This window comes from Aphis gossypii, chromosome 1 (assembly GCF_020184175.1).
Source record: "Aphis gossypii isolate Hap1 chromosome 1, ASM2018417v2, whole genome shotgun sequence".
Lineage (NCBI taxonomy): Eukaryota > Metazoa > Arthropoda > Insecta > Hemiptera > Aphididae > Aphis > Aphis gossypii.
In genome coordinates this window covers 80160538-80187177 of record NC_065530.1, presented here as the reverse complement: position 1 = coordinate 80187177, position 26640 = coordinate 80160538, and the positions used below count along the sequence as shown (strand labels likewise).

General features: G+C 24.6%; 1 protein-coding gene and 1 long non-coding RNA gene across 3 annotated transcripts in view; both read right to left on the bottom strand.

The window, feature by feature from the left end:
• LOC114120168 (protein phosphatase PP2A 55 kDa regulatory subunit) overlaps nucleotides 1–12772 on the bottom strand; it is a 72597-nt gene extending 59825 nt beyond the window's left edge. Inside the window, exon 1 of the mRNA XM_050198220.1 lies at nucleotides 12229–12772. The gene's annotated coding sequence lies outside the window, so the exon portion shown is untranslated. The remainder of the gene's footprint in view (nucleotides 1–12228) is intronic.
• A 7716-nt stretch (nucleotides 12773–20488) lies between these two features.
• On the bottom strand, nucleotides 20489–25633 carry LOC126549323 (uncharacterized). 2 transcript variants are annotated; one of them, XR_007603470.1, is made up of 4 exons: nucleotides 25484–25633; nucleotides 25284–25420; nucleotides 21075–21190; nucleotides 20489–20604 (listed from the first exon to the last, which is right to left on the bottom strand). It is a non-coding gene; the product is annotated as an uncharacterized LOC126549323 (long non-coding RNA). The 2 variants fall into 2 exon arrangements; XR_007603469.1 differs by having other exon boundaries at nucleotides 25488–25633.
• Nucleotides 25634–26640: the final 1007 nt, after the last annotated feature.

Genomic DNA, 26640 nt, shown 5'->3' with positions numbered 1-26640 from the left:
AAATAATGTAAAATACAACTAACATATTTTATGATTTTTTTTTTAGATTTAAGTAAAAATTAAAATTATTTACAATTGATGAAAATAATTTTTTTTCTTTCGTCGTACTTATAGCTTTTAAGTCATTCCTAATTTTGAATAATCTTGTGATTAATTCCAAATATTTACAAAAACGTTAAGTTATTCGTACCATCAAATGTTTTTGTTAGAAATTATTTTGTACAATTCATTTTTAAGATTAAATGTATAGTTTATTATCAAAAATAATAGGTTTAATTATAAAACTCTACGTATGATAATCATGATAAGAATTAAGAAAATTATATTGAAATCACTGGTGCCAGACCTCAAAAAAAAAAAAAACCACATGACGATTAAACTTAGACGAGATAAATAAATTAACCGAGACTTCCGCTCTATTCAAGGACTTATTTAAAAAAACGGGATAGTTGCCAAAATCAACTTTCAATTCACAGACAGATTTTGAAGAATATGGGTTAGCAGATACGTACAGGCTTATGATAATAATATAATACATATTATACACCTTCAGTGATTTCAAGGACTGTAATTTTTAATTTTAATCATTGATTTTTGTAACTTATATTGAATAAAATTTAAACATACTATTAAGCTATAACAGGCGAGATCATAAACCTAAAAATGTTTAGTACAATTTCAATAATATAATATGTTCAATGGGTCTAAATTTAAAAAGATATAAAATTAGGGTTCACATTAATTGTAGAACGAAAAAAGTGTAAGACAAGAAAAACAGAAGAGAGGATAGCGAAGAAGGAGGATAAGTATATAGTTATTACTTTTTAGTAAAATTATTATAGGTACCATGATTTGTAATTGTACAACCAATAACTCAATAATTAATACTTCGACGAAACAAATTACTCTTGTTAATTTTGTATATTTATACTTTTTTAAGTGTTGAATAGAAATGTTGTTAAAATATCAGTGTTAAATAAAAATTAGAAATATATAATATGTATAGCAGATTTGACACCTTCAAATAAATATTTGTAATTTTATAATTTATTAGCTTAAATTAATTAAACATAATTTATATTCTTTTTACTTAAATTTAATTAAATGTCAATAAAAACATATTTTATTGGTAATAACGAAGAACATAGATATTATTTGATAAATATATACCACCACAGGTAATTGATTGTTTGTTATTTAATAAATGAAGATTTAATATGATTGATTATTGTTTTGTGAATAATTATACTGTTGAATACATTCATTGCATCTGATTAGTTTCTTATTATAATATAATATAAGTACTCAAGAACATTTAGGTACTTAAAAGCAAATTTACACTTATAATAATGCAAATTACATGTTAGGTAAGTTAATTACCTTAATGTGCAATCGTCACTAATAATAATACATATTAAGGTTGCATAAATTTTTTAGGATATTAATCATTATTAGTTATCACTATATATTTAAAAATAATTGTAATGAAAAAGAAAATATACATATTTAATTAATTGAGTGATTGAAATGAAGAATCTCTTCCATTACATATAACGACATAAGTTATCACTTTTTGCGCAGGTGGTATTAATACTATAATTTATAAGCTTTAGTAAATTATTTAATTATTATTATGAATTTAAATAACATAATGGAAAGTTAATCTTATCATAAACATTTTATTTTGAATGTTAAATCAAAATATTGACAATAATAAATTATATAGTCATACATAGATTTTTATCTTTCTGTCTAGGTTAATATATTAATAAATATACCTATTATTTAACTTATATAATAATTTGTGTTATACCTATTATATTAGTGATGACAGAAATAACGACATTAACGTCTTACAGAAAGATACATCATGGCAAGGAAAACCGTAATTTACGAGAATAAAACTATTAAAAAAAAATTATTATTAGATCCATGGTCAATACATACGAACCATGATACTATTTTAATCCTCTCAATGACCCAATTTTGCAAAAAAAAAAAAGTAAATAGGATTGGAGATTTTTAGAAATAAAATTTTGATTTGTGGATGGACATTGGTTTTAGGAGTTGGGTATTATTAAAAGTGAATCTCGTCGGTACCTACAGCAAAAGTTCAAGGAAAATTCAAAATCCCATAAAAAAAAAATGACATTGGAAAACCCGCATTGGCTATACATTGATTATATATAATATATATGTATATAAAATACGGGTTTAGCCATGTACTGGCTACAACACAACAAAGGCCGTATAACTGTATAAGTAAATATAATTTCACACGGAGTATTTACCGAATAAAGTAAATTTTTTTTATATGTTAACTATTGATTACAAAAATGAGGAAATGTTTTTAGTTAATTCATTGTCTTACTATACCAGTTTTTTGTTTCCATTACATAGTATATAAACAAAAAGTATAAAGTATTTATTGAAGCGTATATTATAATGTACAAGTATATAATTATGTTATATAGATTTGTAAGTTTTATTAAATATTTAAAAGTCGTGAATAGTATCATAATGCTTATCGACAAAATATGTTTTATCATATACTCACATACTTTTTAAGTTAATAGCCGTTGAATGGTAATTCATTGAAAATAAATATAAGCATTACGATATAAATTACATTAGTAAATATTATAATGTACATCCTTTGTTTATGTTTTAATATTTTTTTATGATATTAGTTAAAATTAAATTTCGTATTAATATTAAAAATGTAATGATGCAAATTATAACTGTTTATGTAATAACTTCTTGTGGTTATTTATTATAATGTGTAATTCTATATAAAGTTACAATAACAATTAATTAATTTAAAGCTTTGGAAATTGTTTTTGGCTTACTATCTACATCTTACCAACGTTCGTTTACTATTTTAATTCCTAATAATATTATGAAGATTAAAATTATATGTCTAATTTGCGATATGAAATTTAAAAACATTAATAAGCTAGAAAAAAATATTATAATTATCTAAATTGTTTATAATAGTTTTGGCACGATTTTTAGTTATGTGTATGTTTACAAGAATAGTAAGTTCCAATGACGTCTGTTAAATCTAAGCTAAAAAAGCAGTCAGGTGTATTTTAAAGTATTTATAACATATACCTATCATAACAAATGATATTTTCTAGTATATTATTGGTTATTCATTTTAAATATTAAAATAAAACGAAAAAATACATTAATTAATTTTAGTTTTAATTTAATGTTTAACAATTCGATTTAACATCTAAGTATATTATTATTTTATTCTAAGATTATTATTTTTCTATTTATAAGATTAAATTGATTAAACCTAATATTTATTTGTAAATTTTTTGTCAAATAGTAGAATTAGCGTTTGATATTTTAATGAAAGGAAGATATCTGAAAAATAATAATATATTTTAATTATAAATAGATGCAAACAAAAATATATGATGGTTTGCTAAGTAAATTAAATGTTATAAATATTTATTTTTACGAGAAATAATGTATCACTTGATAGTCAAGAACATAATTGGAAGTCATTAGTTTATCAAAATGTTCAAATGTTTTATTAATACTTCAACGTTTTTAATACGCACTTTAATGTTTTTATAATAGTTATATAGGTAGATAATAAAGATAAATAAAATTTGGTTCAGATTCCCACAATACAGAAAAAATGTGAAAATGCAATTCAATACATTATAATAACCTATACTAATATTTATTACGTCTCTATAGTGTTATCAAGCTAATAACTACATATAATTGTAAAATAACTGCCAGTGTAAGTACACTATTTATACCAATTTTTTTTATATATAAATATATTTCTATTTTCTTATGTTGGTTTTTTAGTTAAATTTTTTGTTTTGCTTCAAATTGAGATTTTAAACTTTAATTTTAGTTTTTAATAACATTCAAACCCTGTTTAGCGTTAAATAATATTTAAACATTCATATCATGATTTGTGTTAACAGGTACATCAGAATTTTTAATTATAATTGTCTACTTTAATCAACTTATTAAAAATAGTTAAAAAAAAAAAAAACAAAAATTATATATGATAACAAAATAAAGGAGTATCGCATAATAAAATTGGTTCTGAATAATATAAAAAGAGTTTTAAATCATTCATGCCTTGGTATTATGTTGTTGACGGGTCAAACGAAGGAGCTTCCATATATATATATATAATTATGTTAAAGGCAATTATAAAACATTGATCATCAAGGGATATCTTTTTATATAATTTTGTTTTATGGAAAGTAAACTTATTACTTTTTTAGTTTGAATCATAGTATAATAAACTGATTAGGTATATGTTTAAATAATTAGATATAAACCAAAATGTTATCCATTAAATTATTGGATGCACTATATTTATTATTATTTATTAATTTGAAAACGATGAAAACGTTTGAGATGTAATTCTAAAATTTTTATAACTGTATAATAAATATATTTATAATAACTAATTTATGTAGATACTTACAATGACAGTAAAAATTGTATTTTAATCTTCTTAATTATTACTACAGTTATGGTGGCTATTCAATACCACGTGTCAAAGTACTCTTTTTTATTATATTTCCGTCTATTTTTTTATACCATGTATTCATAAATAATACAAATACCTATAATAGTAAAGTAGGAAGTTATTGTATCAAAAACCTAGACCTAATTGGAATGTAAAAAAAAAACGTGAATGTCACATGGATATCAATTCAATATCATTCAAACACTGATACTATGTACGTTGTTTTTTGTTATGTTTTTTTTTTTTTTAACTTCAGTAATTTATAGACGTGTGGTATCAGAGTAATTGGGATGAAAAACTAATGAATTCTTGTCAGTGAACAAAAAAATGAATATCCACAAAATACACGAATTTTCGGAAATTTTCGATAAATTAAATCATACCTAATATATAAATTGTGTGAAATAATTAATGGGTTACTTAATATCACATATAATAAATACTATACATTTTTACATTAATACAAATAGCATTTCAATATAATATTTTATAACGAGTAGGCGTAGCAGTGTAGGATGAACAATAATTTAAACAATATTATTACACGTTTTATAAAATTATAAAAAGATTACTTTGTATCTCAAATTCAAAATAATTAACTAAAATATACTCATATATTTAAATCGTCTACCTATACAAGTGTGATTAAATACAACAAGAAGAAAAAATATTAGGTTTTTAGAAGTATAAAGATGATGCAGACATTCTGTTTAAACAGTATTTCTCTAAACCGATATCAACTTACCTATGTGTTGGTGCTTCACAGAAATATTAACAGTAAAAATTTTTTTAAGTGTTATACAAAACACATTAATATAGCAACAGGCAAACAAAAGAAGGTATCTCAATGGATACATTTGCCCGTACTAAAATTAATTAGTTAACTTACTATAAAAATAAATAGGAAGCTAATGATTTCATATTCATTTATTTTTGAGTTAAATTTATATTATAATATACGTACATCCACAATTAATCAAGTCATATGTCCTTTTATTTTTATAGTTAAAAATACCAAATGCCAAATTGCTCCCTAACAAATTCACCTTTAAAATTAAAAAAAAAAATAATAATAATAATTATAGAACATTAATTTGTTTGATCCACCATAATATTATATTGAATCGTTAAATGTTTATTGTGCTTGAATTGATAAATTCGATTGTTATTCGTTATATTGTGGTATAATGATAAATTGATAAGCATAAAAGAGTATTGAAATATCTTTTAATTTCAGGAACAACAAAATACGTTTTGATAGGAAAATAATATCAATGGTAATATCACCTTGGTATAATATGTTATTCAGATATTTAATCAAAATTATTTTCCTAAGAGTTTATGCATTAAAATATTTTAGTATAATATATGTTTACTTTTGATTGTTCTCGAAGTATATTAATCTTTATGTTGTTATATAATATGAATAATGTATCGTATAAAAGTGTTACGCAGAACTATAGATACTAAATAAACCTAACATTGTTTTAAAATTTCAATCAGACATAAGAAACTGGCTTAGCTTTTAGAAATCTATTTGTTTTTAATATTTTTCATCAATTTTTCAAATTCAAATTTTAAATATTTTAAAAAATAGAGAAAATATAATAACGTATAGTTTTAGCTTACTTTTTGTGTTACTTACTATTTAGTATAGTAGTATACTAATTTTAGATATTAGGCAAAATGTTTCATATATTCATAGTTTTTAAATTTAGCAGGCTTGTGTCACGCTTTGTCAATCTAAACTCTATGTGAAATATTAAGAATGGAATATCGATGATAACACATTCAAGTAAACTCCTTGTATTTATCAATATCTGTAAGTATCAAAAAATCCTATTGAATTTTATGGGATTTTGGAATATAATATAAATAATTAGCTAAGAAATTTATAACTTTTTAGTAATAAGTCGACCAAATTTAAGTAATTTAACAAAAACCCGCATATAAATTTTTTTATAAATATACCCTTGTGATACTTAAGTTTAAACAAAATTATTCTCAATATTATGTTACATAAAATTAAAACAATAGATTGAGTAAAAATTAAAAATTTCAATTTGTAATGATATTAAAGTTCAATAATTTCATGCAACATTAATAGCTAATCGTAGATATACGATAGATAGATAATATACGAAGATATTAAATTTGATTAGTAAATCGTTTTATGGATGTATAATAATATAATATATGTGTATACTCATGGTTCAATGTTCGGAAGGTTTATAATATGCAAGTCTAGTAGGTCTAGTAATAAAACAATCGTGTCGAACATAAAGTGAAAGTAAAAATTATTAAACCAAATTTGATAATTAATTAAACTTAATTATTTTATTTAAACAGGAACATTGTATCAACACGATTATCATAACTATAAAAATCATAATAATTTAATAACCATGAATATGAATCGAATCCAATTAAAAATAAATTTAAACAGATACATATTTGTCAATAAAAATCAATTAAGTTATTGGTGGACACTTATAGAAACATATTATCATGTCATTATATATTATATTATACAGATAGTTTTATTGGGCAAATTACATATCACGAACGTTATGAAATACGTTTTATAAATTATTAATTATTCTTTATTATTTGTTTGAATATAATTTATGTAGTATTGGGTTTTATTAGAAGTTAGATATGAATTTCATTATATAAAAAGTTAAAAAACATTCACCAAAATAATATATCTCGACTATTGTATATTATTCAAACCCCCTGTTACTATAACGTAAAAAAATTAAGATATACGCATTTTATTTTTTCAAAGTCATCAAAACTAAACTCTACTGCTGTTATCATACTATTCGTAAATATTTATTCACCTTTGCGGAAAACGAATACATTATTATTAATATGTTTTTTTTTTTTAAGTTTTCATTTTGTTTGTTTGTCAAAGTACAGCACTTCTGCACAAATTGACGGAATAACAACAATAGTATTAAAAGAGCGCCGTGACAGATACCTCTATAACGACTCATGTGACGGATATGAAAACAAAAGATCTTGGGTAAAACTATACATTCGTCACGTTTGCTCAGGAGATATCAAGTTTTCAAAATTCGCATGTCTCCGTTTCGCAAAATACCTGCAGCGTATCCGATCTTTGTGGTGTGTGCGTGTACTTATACGAAATGTCCTCGCGGATGACAAACAAAAGGGACAAAATAGACGCCAAACATACTTGGCACGTACGTCGTAAAAACTTGTGCCGAGTGTCATTGTGCATCCGCTCTCGTTGTACACATATTATTATAATGAATGTATTAGCGGCATAAAGCACATCCTGCAATGACACCACGCCGACTAGCTGGCCGCGGTAAGTATTTCGTCTCGGGTTTATCACAGTGTATACTATTTGGTATATTGTATCGTCGTGTTCAATTATATTTTAATCACAGTAAACGTAACTATATATACGTTAATACTAGACATAATAATAATAGTAATTATATTATATAATACGTTTATAGTATTAAAGCGTATACAAATAACGACGGACCGTGTAACAAAATGGGGCTCGTACATTTTTGACGACATATTTTTTGACAGTAATGTGCGCTCATAAATCTTAAACTATTTTTTATTGCTCTAGACTTCAATATTAATAAAATGTTGAAGTAAAATTAAGAAAACATAATACGTTCGTACCATTCAATTATCAATTGATTTAATAAAATCACTTGTGAACAATAAACAAAATAATTAGTTTTAATGTTTTAATTGAATTCCAAGTTAATTATCGACCAATGCAGATATAACTGTTGTCGTTAATTATTATCGTCATTAATACGTGTATAACGTAATAAAAGGAAGATAAAGAAATTAGATAGAAAAAAAATTATTTATATTCGTTTGACAATAAAACTTTCCAAAATTCAAAAGATGTATTGAATATATCCTCGTATTAACCACACACACACATGTTGAAAATGAATTCATAAACAAAATATACTTAATTAGTTATTGTACTATATAACATATAGTATAAATTGTTATTTTTATAAATAAAGCCGCCAAATCAAAAAAAGAAATACACATTTTTGAATTCATATACTTATAGATGCTATAATAGTATCATAAATGCATAATAATAGCTAACATGTTAATTATAGTGATAGAAAATATAAATTTAATTATTTATATATATAAGTAAAAAAAAACGTATACATTTTATAAACAATTCCACAATGGCACTACAACTTTTTGTATTTTTTTTCGGAGTACTTACTGTGAAAAAGGTGATTTTTGCTTCACTGAAAAAATGTTTTAGAGGTAAAACCTTTTTTACTCCTCATAGATTACACTCAAATTATTATGCTTTTACTTAATGGGGAAATTCTACATTATTTTCGATGTTTTAACTTTTATTTGTTTTTAGAGTTTCTTTTAACATTATCGTTGTACTAAAGGTATATAAACAAAATAAGCCATTTATTTAATTTAATCTGGGTAAATATTTATTATTGATTTATTCTTCTTTAATAAAAATGTAAACATCATTTAATTCTTTTAAGTTGCTTCTATTTTAAATGTTTATTTTTTTCTCATGTATAAACTTATATTATCATTATTTACGTTAGGTATACATAATTACATGATGTACAGATTAAAATATTCAAGAATCATTTTATTCATTCGGAAGAATGTATATTATATCTCATATAAAATTATTATACTAAAATTTGAGCAGTGCTTTAGATATATATATATGAGTTGGAAGGTAGTTTTAATTTTTCTGTTTTTGAACCATTGTGAGTATTTGAGCCATTGTTCTCACAAACGACTTGTTAAAATAACATAAGAATCTTAAGGAGACAACACAATGATTCATAATAATTCGAGATTTTATAGTGAATACAAATTTACATGTACCTCTATCTAGCATATAACCAGATATGTCTACTTTTGAAGAGGATGAAAAGCAAAACCATTCATTTTCCACAAAATAATTGATCAAATTGTTTTTTTAGGTAGAAATAACATAAGAGTAAATATAGGTATGAAGGTATAAATTTACCTAATCTAAATACATATTGCATGGGTGTTATTAATTCAAAACTGCAATTAAAATCTACTACAGTAATAATCTACTACTAAAATATGTTTGCCAAGGATGGAGTGTACTGTTGCAGCATCCTAAATAAAAATCGCAAATTACAGACTTATCAAAATAAATTCCTGAGAATTGCACTAAAAGTCTTATAGTTCGTGCAAAATAAACAGCTTAAAAACGGCATTGGATTATGTTACCTATTATTTGAATAACAAATCAAATGTAATTTTTAAAACTTCCACGAAACACTAAAATAAAAAAATAAAAAGGTCTCTCCTTTTTCCAAAATCGACAAAAAAAACTTTGAACTTAGACTAAAATTACACGTCTACGCCTGTAAAATCAATTAGACAAATTATAAACAAAATATTTCTCTTTTTTATTACTTAATACAATGTAACATAAAACGTATATTTTAAATGTATAAATATAACTAGTACCTACCTAATGTTATACTAGTATAAAACTATATTATTGTAATTGTAATATTGTGAAGACATTTATTTCGGGTTAAATAAACAATCACTAAACGTTAAATGAATCAATAGTGAACTAATGGTCTCTTAAATATAATTTAGTGGCCAATGATTAGTCCATTACATTTTAGTTAACCATTAAATTGATCAATTTTTGATGCGACTTGTCCGTGGCATAAGTAATAATAAAAGGTGATAAGAAATTACTATTTGAGCTTAATATACAGATATTAAACATAGGAAAATAATGTGATTGGATACGACAAGTTCATGTTTACAATATTGTAATTACTTGCACCGTGTTTCATTTTGAGCTGCAGGAATTATTTATATACTCACAGGTATTACCTATTGTCTTCATTTTAATAGATCATAACTATTTATAACTAGTATATTATTTATTAATATTTAAAGTTCATAAGATAGTTTTTCAAAATATTTTTTATCGTACTTTCTATGCACAAAATACATGAACAGATAAATATTAATTATAACATAAGATAAAATACAATTTCAGTTATTGATAAAATTTTTTATACATTCACTATAAAAATTAATCATATTATTTAGAAATTTGAAGTAATTGGTAAAATCGATAAAAAATACTTGTCCATTTACATGACTTAACGAAAAATGTATAAGCGTAACAGCTAATTCAAAATATTAATTCGTTTTAAATTACATTGTTTGTAGTATTATAATTAAAAATTATGATTGATCAGTTTAAACCAGTTTTTGATGCTAAAAAATGAGCTGTTTCTATTCTATTCTGTTTCTCTAAAATGTTATGTATTGTTTTTTGCACAGTTTATAAAATTAAATAAATAATGAAAAAAAATCAAATATTTCAAAAAGTATAAAACATAAAACTACCTTTTATTTATTTTAGATATCGAGCAGTGAAGTATTGGTTTTACAATAGTGTATTTTTTATTCATATAGTTTTAGGTATCTATATTTTATTTGATATAAAAAATAAATTTACAACCCATAACATATTTATGCAATAAGTAAATTAATATCTATCTATATATTATACTAAGTTATGACGGATGATTGATTAGAGAAAACATCATTCCCGTTTACTAAGGTTTTTTTAAACAAAATATAAATTATTTATTTTTTTTTAAACGATTACTAAATTTAATTTTAAAAAATCATTTATGTTTTTATGTTTATATTGTAGTAATATAAATACATTTTTATTATTATTTGTATTAATAAAAATTTACATTTTTTTTTTTTTAAAGTTTTATGGTTTAATGAAACTATTTTATTTTTCTACTGATAACAGAATGATCAAAAGTAACATTTTATACTTAAACTAATAAGTTCTTTTAAATATTCATTAGAAATTAGATTAAATAGCGATTTAAACTTTACAATAGGTAGCAAACGAAAACACTATTTATAATAGATATATTATTTAATTTATAGTCGTAAAAAATATCATTATTTATTGTTTTAAAAAAGAAGTTTTGCTTGTTGCTATTAATAATAAATTGAAAGTTGGTGAATTTTCATAAAGTAAGCATACTAGTGTAAACAATTAAGCTATTCAGTAATTCAAGTAATTTTATACTCCATTTTCTTTTTACTATATTTGTATTGTCCTAATTAAGTCAACAAAATTGTAACTGATGGAAATTTAAAATTTTGGTCAGAAATCTTATTAATAATTGTTTATTAATTTATAGAAATATTAAAATTAGATATGTAGAAAAATTGTATAACCAATATCCTAAGAATTAAAATTTTAGATAGAATTTTGATTTCATAAATGTACGTAGGTAGGAAATAGTTATACACAATATATTTTGTGGAATTGTGTTTGGAGTGGACATTTACAGGAATAATATATAAACTCAAACCTTTTACTTCATTGTTCTAGAATGCGTATTTATCAATATAACGAACGGTAATAAATACGACAGAGCATAAATTGTACGGTCACCGATACAATATATTTACGGTATAAATCATATGACATGGAAGTGGAAATTAACGACTAAAAAATAGCGTTATTTTAAAATCAATTTGGTGTATTATGTAGGTATAGAGTTATTCAACTCGTCAATGACAAAACCGAAGAAATTCGAGCTTTTTCGATGTGCTGAATTTAACATTTAATTAACATTATTTTCACGTGGCTGTCGACTCACCTTAAAATAGAAGATCGTCGCGGAGGTCGCAGGACACATTTTCAAACTTCCAACGTATATCAATACAGAGGGACTGCGTGGAACCCGCGGAAGCGCACAAAGTCAAAACGTTCACCACAGCGGATAAAAAAAAAGCACGAAATTTCGTTTCGAACTCGACGGTAATCGACGTGCTGCCTAAGTGAAAATAACGGCCGACTCGTTTGTTCTGCAAACGAGCGAATAATGCTGCGGCGTGCGGTACTCGCGAGTAGGTCGACCGTTGGAGTGTGCAATAATTCCGATTAAGTCCGATCGATGTCGGAACTATAATAATATTTAATCGCGTAAATCGATACGACGAGAGATCCGTCGACGAAGGCGGAAACGGAAAAGTTAAAAAAAAAAAAAAAAACTGAAAATCAAATTAAAACGAATCCGCAAACGACGATGTCAAACGGAAAACACGACTCTGGGTTTCGAATTTTTCGCCGGGCGCGATCGTACGACCAACACACTCGCACACGAGTGAGTGAGGGGACTCGAGAGATGGTATTCGCGAAACGTCGCGACGGAGAGCTAGCGCAACGTATAGTAGTGGCTTGAACGTGCGCGTGTGCGCGCGCGCGCGAGCCCGTCGTCAGCCTGTGTGTGTGCGTATCCACGCGGTCGGTCCGGGGGGAGTCCCCTCCGGCCCGTAGAGCGCGCACGCGGTGGCCGCCGCCCGTGAGCTGCGAGTGCGGTATGTGTGTCGCGCGCGCACAAACAAGTGGAAAAACAATAACAAAAAAAAAAAAATAAATAAATAAAAAATAATGATCATAATATAATCGTATTAAGGATGACGATCGTCGTATAATGTTATAACGAAACGATCGCGACCGAGGCTATGGGTCATTAACGACGGAGGTTAAATGAATATAATATGGGGTAGTGGGTTACGTGTTGTCTGTAGTCGGTGGAAGTCTCACTTGTTGGAGGACTCGGATTATGGGGGGTATACACGCGAAAGGACTCGCGAAAGACGTCCGCGATGTGTAGTTCGTGTAAAATTGTAAGTACGTGTAAGTACGACGTAGGTAATTCCTGCGAGTTATACGAGTGTATATAATATGTATATAATATTCATAACGAATTATACGAGTCGCCGAGCGAACGCGTGTGTCGTAATGTAATGAAATATAAATACCTAATAACGTGAACTTTGATGGTGTACGACTCGTGACGTCTCACCGCTGAGATGTGTTGATCTGTAGTGTCTACATTACACATTATGGGATAAACTTAACGATTATCGTTGGTCGACTGCTGCGCAGATCAATTTTTTAAATTATTTACAATTTTTTTTTTATATATATATATTTTGGGTTTTGTCCTAAATCTCCAAAGCTCTTCCAGGTATTTGTTTCCGTACGCACTCAGACACGGTTTAACATAGTCGTGTTCGGAATGTTTGCTGGCAGATGGGGTGCAGGCGGGATTGACTGTGGATTTCAGTTTCCTAGTATTGCGGGTATATACTTCTATTTTTTTCTTCTATATATATATATACAGAAGTAAATGTATAAAAGCTCTGACAGCAAGTGCTTTAGGTTATGTATTTATTTTTTTCAAATTTTCTCGGCATAGGTATTGTACTACTGTAGTACTAACCCAAACGTCTGGAAAAACTACTAGAAAACTGCAATCGAGAGCTTTGTACAATCGTTTAAGAAACGCCACCTCTTTGAAATTCTTATACCATAACACGCTGCGTGAGTAGGTATATAGTGTTCGGTTTTTACTTGTTAGTTTTTGTATTTTACTGCAGTCACTGTCGTAGTGCCGCCTAATAAAAGTCCCCAACCCGGTATCCAGTAACGCAGTATCCGGCTGAAAAATGCGTCATACAATACGTAGATATTATATTATTATAATATTATAAATAATATAAGTATATAGTATAAAACTACATTAAAGATGTATTGTGTACAAACTTGTCGGAGCGACCGGTCCCGGTCATATAATTAATGTGACGATGTCGGAACTTTGCTACAAAAGCGAATTACAGACACCCCTTTCTGTTTTTCTGTCTCTTTCTTCTCTCTCTCTCTCTCTCTCTCTCTCTTTCTCTATATATAATATTATAACATACACGTAAGTAAGGTAAATACTATCATTTATACCACATAAAGACGTTCAAACGAGCTTTTGAACATTAGTATAATATCTACTATATGGTATTATGAAAATACCTATATAATTGTATAATATAATACATAGGCACTAGTGTATTATACATGAACGTTCTACGCATATCGATTGGATTCCCAAACTATGTCAATTTTTTAAACCAAAATTATTGAATAATAAATATGTTAAAATGATTATATTGATTTCTTCGGTTGGGTCAGAGACAATTTTCAAGAAATTACCATTTATATTATACACTTAGATAATTAATTATTAATATTGTGATACTATTGATTATAAATACTATTAGAATTAATAGTTATACGTATAATTATTATTAATCCTCGAGTAAAAGGTAAAACAATGTATTAAAGTAAAAAGAAAATAATTTATTTTATAATGTTACACACGGACTCCCTAAAATGTAGCAATAATATTTTAAGGATCAGTGTACACCTATAAAACGATATTAGTGTAGTTATTATGTAAGTAGATATAAGTACCTATTTGTTAACCTTGAATTGTGTTATTTAAACTATTATAGTTTAAATAACAAGCTTTAATGCTTTATACTTTCTATAATAACAAATTTACAATAATAATTCTTACAGTTCCTATTTATTATATAATATTAGTAATATTACAATGTAATAAATCAACAGAAATATGGCAATTAATATTCTATATACAAGATTATAATATAAAACAATCGATGATCATCCACTATAATAATGTTAAAAGTCTGGAAATACTCGTTAACTTGATAAAAAAAAGTACGCCGCTCAAAAATACAAGTATCAAACCATTTCCATCAATAAGAAATATGATTAAGAGTTTAGATGTAATTATTATGAATTATTAAATTAAATGGAATTTTGTCTGGGTATGGAAATATTATTCGATTGTTGGCTCATAACAGTTTTAGTTGTAATATTATGATACATAATTAAGGTATTACTGGATAATTGACAACTAGAAATTTGATAAAAACTTATGTTTAATAATTGCATAGATGTAGTATAGGTATTTACACGGTGTGTGACATTATTGTCAGGTTTTCATCATGTACTACAACTCACAAATCATGACTATTGCGTTTTTAAATACGTGAAAATAATTAATGATATATTATGTTTTTGACTTTTATCGTAATTAGTAATAATTTTATGACTCAGGATTCAAAGAAGAGAGATAACTCCGTTTTGTGTACAATTTAATATTATAATACTTAAGTAGTTACAACGGATCTACTTGGTTGAACATAATATGCAATAATTAGTAAGTTTATTTTATATACGCTGTATTTAAAAATAATTGGAAAAGTTTAAAATAAAATAAAATATAGGTTATAACTTATAATAATCAGCTATTTAAAATCTAATGACATATTATCAAATGATAAAACTGTAATTTCAATTTACAAATTAGTTTTCTACTAAACCAATTGTTTTATTTATTATTATTGTCAGTTATTACAATATTTTACAGTCCTACAGTACTATAAACATTTCTGTTATTTTCATAATTTTATTAAGTTATCGTACAAAAGTGTAATATCTGTTAACATGAAATTTGCAATATTATAATTTAAAGATTTATGTATATCTCCTTATTACGTTTGATAGGTACATATAGTTAAATTTTTGAATAAACTTATAAATTCTTTAAAATAAAATATTGAATTTAATTATATATAGAGCGTACAAATTAAAAAAATATTTATAATATTTTAATTATTTTATATTTGAATTAGGTACGATTGTTTAAAATTTAAAAAATTGTTTTGTAAATCATAGATGTATATTTATAATTTTTTTACAGTTGAATAATAAACATTTAAAACACAAAATATTTTTATATACCTATCTTTTTATATCTTTTTTTACGACTTCAAGCAAATAAATATAATATAATATATTTAATGCCCTGTGGTATTATGTATAAATATTAGAGTGGTCGGTCGTAATTTTTATTTTTTATTTTTTGTTTACACATTAAACGTTCATTTTTATAGAAATAAATACATTTTAAAATAGAAAAGGTTTTCAAAGTACAAATTATACAATTTTCATATAGTTGAAAATATAAAAATTGTCGTTGTCTAATATCTATGGTTTAAGGTTTTCACATTCTTAGATTAAGTTTAACCCCTAATTTGGTATTTTCATACTATAATACAAGATTCTTTTAATAATCGCTTATGAGATTTCTCAAAACATCCAATACCTCTAATTTATATTGAATATCTTAAGCAAACATAATCTTAGTTTATGTAATAAAAAAATACAAACATTTCAAAACAAACTCTTTGTATAATAATTAATGCTCTTTCATATTATGGTCTCAGATTACACAACATAATGTTCTAAAAACCATATCAAATAAGCAAACATGGTCTACAAACGTTTTCACAATATGTAGACTTACATTTTATCCGCTAATCCGAAACCTTTTCATTTTAGCGACCTCAGTTAACTCTTGTGTAGATGCTTCAAGCAAAGCTCGTCTCATCTAATCAGTATAATAATAATATGTACCTTTGAGGTACTTATAATTTAAAAATAATAATGATAATAATTATTAGTACAAAAATGTTGTTACTAAGCTATTTTTATAAAAATAAAAATTCATGTTTACTATTATAATTAATATTTATTGTACCAGCTAATTAAAAAAATTGTGTATTATCGAAATAAAAATTAATTAATAGCAGAACTCACTCTGCAGTCTGCTGTACTTATAGTAAGTGTACCAAAAAAGTCTATAAATATTGGGGAAAATTCAAATTTCTAGTTTCATTTTTAAATTACATTAAACAAAAAAAAAAAATTGTCTTTGTTGTTGAAAATTAGTTTAAGGTGAACACTTTTACTTTTAACCAACAAAAAACTATCCTTGAAGTTAAAAAAAAATATATATATATAGGCAAGTCCTAAGTATCCGGTATTTGCTCTTCTGTAAAGTAGGTGTCAAGTGGGCCATTACTGTAATGGATGTTTTAAATTTGAATTCAATGATACACGATACACTGTAGTATACGAAAAATGGTCCTAAGTAAAAATTGTATTAGTTATTAATAGTGTACTACTGTGATAGTTAATTGTGTTAAAATATATTACTATAAAAGTAATATATTTCATAATTAATTTTAAGGGAAGTTGGTTTAATTTTTGATGAAAATATACTATTAATATTTAATTATTATAATAGTATATATTTATACCATATTCTATTATTGTTATTAATTATTGAATCAATATCATTCTAAGTATCATAAAACAGTGTAAATAGGTGTATAGTATAAATTGATAATACCTTAAAATTAATTTATATATTTTTAAAATATCCGCAGTGTAAAGTAAAATTCAAAATATACGTAAAAGTCTCTTCGATTAATATTTTTAAATTATAAAAAAATAACGAGCATTAATATACATTATTCTATTATTATGTTATTTTATCTAAATATGAAACTCAAAAGTATATATCTTTTGAATTTTTTAGTTCCACTAAAACAATAAATTAATTACATTTACATATAAGTAATATTGTATTATATTTTTAAATATTAGCTACACAAATTAAAGATTGTATACATCTCTTACTATAAAATACTTATACTCGTAGCTTGTACATTTTTGTAATTTTGACAAATTGTATATTAAAATATATATGTAAGTTGTGCTGATATATTTTTAATGTTTTTTCACAGAATTTAGAACAACTTATATGGGATCTAGTATTACATTTTCAAACATTTTAATCTAACTAATATTTTTTTATCAATATTTTAAGAAAAAATTTCTTGCCTTTAAACAGTTCAAAAAAGTCAAAGTATTTGAAAGTTATATTATGTGTAGAAAATGAAATTATAAATATGTGATAAAAATTTCAAGTATCAAGTATTCAAGTTGTTCGTTTTGTATTATAACAAAATAACAAAAATTATTGTTTCAGGAGAAATAGTTATTTTTTGCTTGAATATGCAATGTGGTATACATTTGAACTTCAACACTTATGCTGTATTTATGTTCAAATGTTCAATTTTTTTTTTAAATTTCGGTTAATAAAAACTTATGAAAAGTTGACAATTTTAATTGTCTATAAATAGCTTAAAATAAAAAAAAAATTGTCAAAAAGTAAAAATTCAAGCAATGTTCTCAAATGTTTTAAAATCTTTACTGACATACAGAACAGTACTTTATCACTGGTAGAACAAATTAAATGTCACAAAACTAATGGCAGTTAATATACAATTACAAAAACAATTAGCTGAAGAAAAATACATAATTAATTTCTACAAAAGGTACTCATTATTTGAGTGCACAATAATTAAACTAACATAATTAATTATTTCTCTCAAATAATAATAATTATATCATTTAATTGATGGATAGTGATTTTTTAATCAAAAACACACAGTGCTAATACTGTATAAAATATAAATAAAAATACCAGGAAAGCAAAACAAACAAGTTCTATAAATTTGTATCACCTAGTTTTTTGTATCCGTTTAATAATTACTAGTACTCGGATTTTGATGCAGGTACATATTTTTTTTTCGTATGACATAATATGGTTCTCAAGATACAAATTTAATTCGATTACACACTAATTTAACAATAAGTATATTTTTGGGAAGTTGCATGTTTCAATGTTTTTGACTTTTAGAGCGTTTTTAAATGTTTTTAGAGTATTATTTATTTTTAACTTATTTATAGTAATATTACGAGAGAAAATAATGTTTTTGATATTTTAAGTAATACAAATCAATTAAAATAGTGTATGTAAAAATAGGGTTATGTATTTGTTTTTTTTTTTTAATTCTGTTTCAAATGAAAACATACGGATCAAATTCATTTTTATTTTCAAAAACAATTTCATTAAATTATTATACACTGAATTTTTGTGTATTTTTGAAAATAAAATAATTAATCACGATTATAAAATGCTGTTAGGATCATAGATGTATTTTTTGATATTTTTAGATTAAAATTCGAGTCACAATAATTAAAAATGTATTTTTTTCATAACAAATAATAATTGTTTTATTTTAATTAAATAAGACGACAAGAATTATTTGGTCATTTTTGTAAAAATAAAATACAACAGCAAGGGTTTAAGCCACTTATATAATTGTATTATGCAATAATAATCACTGTATGTAGAAGGACAAAACGCGAAAAGAAAAATATTGGAAGTATACAGTGCAGTTGATTGGGAAAAAAAAACTCGGTAACAATATAATGCATGGAACGTTCGGAAGAACCGGTACACCACGAAGGACCTAACCAATATCGTCCGGTTCCGGTAATATGATCTATAACCGCAATATGAGCTCGGTGCACTTATATAATATAATAATAATTAATAATAATATATATGTATATACCAACCGTCGTGAGCACAGAAATATTGCGTAAAAACACTACTTAGGATATACTAACCTATATGGTATTATGATGATGGAAACACTTCAGACCACATCACACAGCAAAAGCTATAAATAGTTAGATGATAGCGATGAAGTCTGTTGACTTTTCTGTTTGTAATAACAAAAAAAAACTAATTAACTGTTTGTTTGACATTTGATTTATACCAATGTATGTATCGAACAACTCTGAAAACATTCTGTCTAGGAATAAAAATGAATGCTGTCATTCAAAAAAATTATTATAAGTATTATTTTTTAAATACCTATATTGTTTTGTAATAATACTGAATTATATAAAACAACTGTATTTAAATATTTTATGTTAACACTTCAATCGAGCACCTTTTATTACACACGTCGTATTTTAATAAAAGTAATAATTACTGTTAGTAATATTATTATATTATTATTTATATATTGAATTAATATTAACTTGAAATTTATACGCCTATATAGGTTTAGGTATATATATATAGGTATGTGATATATGAATATGGCGTTCATATAATGTGTGATAAAATAATATGATAATTTAGTCATATTTAGGTGCTTAATAGTTAATACGTTGTGTTATTTATTTTTAGGAAAATTTATTCCATCAATCTCTATATGACATTATATTATACATATTGGTAATATATACATACTTTATAAATATAATGAATCGTAGTTTCCATGTGTATAATATAGTGTGTAGTAATCCATATTAATACCTTTGTATTTCAGTTTGTTGGCTGAATGCGGTTTCGTACGACGTGATCACACCGAGGTGATTAAACGCCGCACATTCCCTGAAAAGTTGTTCGTGCCATGACTGATTAGATAGTTTTAAAATTTTAGATCCCGAGCGGAACAAAGAAATCTATTGATTTTACAATGATGATTTTTTTTTTTTTTTTTGAAAGCATTTTTTGGGAACTGAAATAGGTCAACATGATTCTGGCAAGATTTTAAAATAAAAATGAAAATAGTAATGTACAAATTTAACTGGTATTTAAAAAAATAATATTTTAAATAATAAATAGTAGTAACATTTAAAATTTCGTAGATCCTAGAGTTATAGACAAAGGCTATTTCCTAATGAACATTTTTTTTTTTTTACTAACTGGTGTGGGAATAAATTTAATAAATTTGAAATAATGGTTGTTAAACGAATAAACGTGATAGGAACAATTTATTTTAAGCATATAATTAATACATAATATATATTTAAATTAATTTGGCTATACTTTTGGGTGAAAATCATTTTTTTTAAACATACCTAGTTATTTGACGTTCTTTATTATTTTGATGTAAATCTCAGTCACGCACAATATGCCAACTTATGAAAAACGGTACGCTGCAACAAAGACCGCTCCCAAAACTCAATACTTGGTCCTTCAATATACGTAAAACATGATATTGAGTACATTTTATAAAATAATATAGGTACATTATAATATTATAATGAACACGTTAGTAAACCTACTCTAAAAATAGTTATTCTGAAAAACAAAAATAAAACTAATTTATTTCATCACCAATACAGTATTTAAACAGTATTTATATTGTAAAAACATAAATATTCATGATATATTATGTAAAAATGATTTTTATTCAAAATTTTGATATTTAAATTTGTTTTTTAATTGAATTTTTTTACTATGGTACCATAATATTTTCTTGTTTAACTATAAAATTACTTAAAAAATTAAAATGTAATTCTCGTCTAAAGATAATTATTTTGTACCCTAACCAATAATGTACCTTTACTTTTTTTATGTATATTAAAAATGTTGACAATTTTTGTACTCCAATCACGTTTTTTTATGTTTTATACACAAGATGTGATAGATCTTAATGATACCTAAAATCTTTTAACCTACGTGTTATACATAAAAAGGACATTTTACGATACTAAAAATATGTGGAAAAAAATACTTTTAAAAGTTTTAATATTTATATATTTTAAAACTTAAATGTATTCTATTTATTTTATTCCTCAGATGTGAAAATCAAATTTTTGAAAAATATTAATAATTTACATTTATTAGATAGGTATTGAAGTGTTACTTATCATTAGATAAAACTAAGTCGTTCAAAGGTCTCATTTTCTAATTTGTGCTCTTCTTCTGTCTAATAATATAGGTACCTATACATAATACATTATACCACTGATCATAATACTTACTAGGTCATATAGATGATTTAAACACATATTATATATACTACACGTATATATTTTAGTAAACATTATGATATATTCTATCAAATATTGTAAAGTTGATTGATGCGAATAACGCTTGTAAATATTTGAATTAATTCATGATTTGAAAATGTATTCTTAGCTCCAATTAATATTACTTAATAGTGATTTATTAGAGTATGTATGTCATATATGATATTGAATAAATACGTCTTATCATAGATAAAAAATTCAAACTTAATATATTAAAAATTCGAAAAGTTAATTTAAGTTGATTATAAATGAAGTAATTAACTCATCTACCGACTACCTATACTAATTAAATCACTATTCAAAATAAAAAGTTTATAGAACATTTCATGTAGAAATATTAGCATGTTAAATTAGCTGAACTATTTCGATTGAAATTGGAATCTACAATCACATAGTTTGGAAAAATATCATCAAATAGGAATATTTATACCTCACAAAATTGATTTTTATGTAATTCGTAAACGAATACTTATTAGGACATGATATTTTCACCAAATATTTGTAATAGCATTATCTATGCGTGATAAATATTAAATAATATACCAGTATTATCTATCTTTAAGTTACTTTTATAGATATTTGAAATTTTCTACTAATAATATTTATTTCTCGTTTCTTATATTTTATATCTAGATTCTAGAGGTAATTAATATTGATACCTAGTATTTTGTATCTAAATCTATTTTTTCAACTCTATTGTTCGTCCCTGTATAAAGTATGTATTAAAATATATAAAAAGTTGTTAACAATAAGTTGAAGGAAGTTAGTTTAAAAACTTGTAGGTACATATATTAATTATATTGATTAATTATCATAACTACATATTACTATAATTACTGTTATTATTATTATGATTAACCTTGTTATTTTATAATTAAATTATAAATAATATGAATTGGTCCGTAAATAAATAAATAAAATGTAAATAAAAAAATTATCAAACATCAATAATAAAGAGAAATATAGAGAATATAATATACAATAAGTGGGATAGAGGACTTATAATACTAGACTACTAGAGTAATAGTAACTGTTTCGTTTTATTAGCTGCGCTGTGACTCAATGGTTGATTTATTTATGTCGAGTGACAAAAAAACACTATTTCAAGATTAAAAGTGTATAGTTGTTTAGTCGGATCAGTGAATAGATAAGGTTAGTTATTATTATTTGTTCATGACAAAATTATCTCCAACAAATAAAATAAATTCAATATACAAATATGTTAGAATTTTTAAGAGCATGTTTTTAATGCAAATTTGATGATTATTTTGAGCTACAAGTCTTCTCTAAATTATCCATTAATCTAAAGGGGATAATTAAATTGATTCCGAATATTAAAGAAATGCAGAACTAGCCATTGAGTTGGTTCTCAATAGAGCACCATAAAATTGCCCAAAAAATTAGTCTCGAAAGAAAAAAATACCCTAAATATTATTTTAATACTTAGGTATATTGTTTAAGCTAATGTCAAAATTATTGTAAGAGTAAAAGTAAATTTTAAGTACCAAATATATCAATACATTAAAATATTATCCAACAAAATAATTATTTTGTTTTGATTATAAACCTTGAACAATAATTTAATACTTACTTAATACTTTTGTTATTAATATTATTTGTTTTTTTTTTTTTTTTGTTATTGATTAATTCACTATGCTTCTTTTACTTTGACTGATTTATCATTTATTATATTATTATTACACTAATAGTGATCTGACCAGTGGTGTAGCCAGAAATAATTTTTTTTTTTTTTTGAGGGGGGGATTTAAATTTTTACTATAAATAAATAAATATAGGTAGGTACCCTATGTCTTAAAAAAAGTTAAAATGATTGTATGTTAGACAAAACAGAGACATTTGGGGGAGGGCTAAAACTCGTACCACCCCTCCCCTCCTGGCTAGACCACTGTCGTCTGACAACCCGTGATGATGCGTTCAGCTTTTTTCTACAGATTTATACCCTATAAAGATACATACGTGTGTTGTATGTATATAATAAAGAAATTATATTTCTTAAATCAGTTAATAAGTTAATAGATTTCAACCATAACAATATGCTAAAATTTAATTGTTTTAATATAGATATCGTTTTGCAAGTTTGCAACCCATGCATTCGTGGGGAATCAATAGTGTTACTTATTAAAATTAATTTAGAAGCCGATTCATTAAACGTGTTAAGGATAAAATATCAAGTATTTATTGAGATATAGACGCCAGTTAAATCACTCCAAATCAAACGTTGGTTGCAAGTATTAACTATTTTAGAATAGCTAAGTAATCCGGTTACTGCTCTGTATCGTTTGTAATGAAAAGCTTTCAACGTTTTACCAAGTTCCATTCTATTTTATTGAATAAATAATTAATAATGTTTTTGAAGTGCTTAATAACGTATAAATGATTATTTATTCTGGGAATATGCAAAAGTTCAAACACTTAGATTATAAGGAATTAATATGGTGAAAATATACATTACGGTAATGTCATTAGATATGACTTATTTATATGATTATGATAATAAGTATTTAAATTTTGATTTCCAAGTCCTCCGCGGTCCCGTCATCACTCATCATTCAGCAATAATTTCAAAAATTAGTAAGTACCCATTACTCAAATTTATATACCCTACAGAAATAATTATCGGTATTAATTAATAGGTTAAGATTTTATTTTAAAAGTCAAAACAAATGATTAAATAATAGAAATAAAAATCATACGTATACGTCATATTTAAGTACAATAAAAAATAAATATTATTGAAAGATTATGTATTTTTATTACTAAATTGATAATGGTAAATTTTATCAATTTTTAACTCCTGATAAATTATAGCTCATAGTTATTCAAACGTGCTGAAACTTAAAAATAAGAAATTGAAAATTAAAGTAAAATGAAGGATTAATAAAATATATTAAATTAAATGAAATTATGTTTTTTAGATAACTTTCTATATTACACAGGTCTTATAGAAAACTGCTGCCATAATAAAAATTTTAATTTTAAATGGCAATAATACCTTTTTAAAATCTTAAAATGTGTATTATAATAATAAGAAATATTGTTATTTATTAAACTCATTAAAACAGTTAAGATGAATCATGTACAGGACGTTGATACATAATAATAATATATTTAATATATTTATATATATATCATATTACCGTACATCACAAGGTTGTGTAATAGCACTTGGGATATTTATGGGCATCATAGTAATAGTAATAAGTAATAACTATAATAAACGATTATACTTACTTTTTCCGCGTACCTACTAGCCTTGGTAGGAGGTGAGAGGGTATTGTTTTGTCAACCTGGCATTGCACAAATATCTTTAGTTTTACTATATTATACGAACACATCTGTCACAGGGTAAGTTACATTCCACAGTGGATCTGTGAAAAGGTCGTTTTTATAATATAATCCTTGATCAATATTTTAAGAATTTCATTTAATACCTACTATTGCGTGTTGAATTTAATACGATACCAATTCCAATGAAAATTGCCCTCTTGGAAAAATAATGTAATAGTTCTAGGTGTCGAATTAAAATATTATACATGCGTTTTAAAAAATTTCTACTTAAAAATAATTAAGTATTTAACAAATATTTAAAATTGTAATGATAATAATAATAATAATAATAATAATAATAATAAAAAATAGCTCAGAGAATCTACTAAAAATTTCAATTATCGATAAAGATAATATAATAAAACTATTTGAAATGTGTAGATAAAGTGCATAATATCTTTTCCCCAAAAAAGTAATGTGTAAAAACAAATTTAAAACGTATAATTCTTGTTTGAAAATATAATGTGCTCCTTGATATTTTCTTTACTGTACAGAAAAACATCGAATCAAATATATATTTTTAAAATATTATGATTGAAATAAATGTATCAAATACGTTTCTATGGTTACGTATTTAAATTAATTATTGACTGCTAAAGGTAACTTTACGAATAAAAAAATGTATTCAGAATTTTGAATCCTTTTTTTTTTTGGTTGCTATAGTAATTTAATTATTATATTTTGAATCGGTTGCTAGAAGAAACCTCGATACTATAATAAGGTTTTTATTTTCCCATATATGGTAACTGCTGTAATGCAGAATAGGTCACGTGAAATCGATCAGAAAAAAAGAAAACTATAAATGCCCCAAGAATCAATATAATATATAAAATAAAAATCAGAAATTTAAGTGAAACATTTTTGATTTTGCTGTATAGTATGTAAAAGTGTAGATGTGTAAGCTATCGTTTTATTGTAATATTTGTATTTTATCATGCTATCCATACAATACATTTATACATCAAGATGATGTGTAGATATTTGAATATTATCACGGCTTCTTTAACTATATACTTACATTAACTTATAACATTTATACAAATTTATTATCATTTAGCCTACTACAAATATATCTACCACATACTAATCTCATTCATCACTAACTCTGTGAATTTCTATTTGCTACATTGCTACACCTACTAATTCATCGGTTTATTAAGATATATATGTTATATGTCATTTTAATATAATACGTTAAATTGTATTCATTAAATCTACGTATCTTGTCAAATTACTTAAAATCCTCTTGTATTTTCTAAAA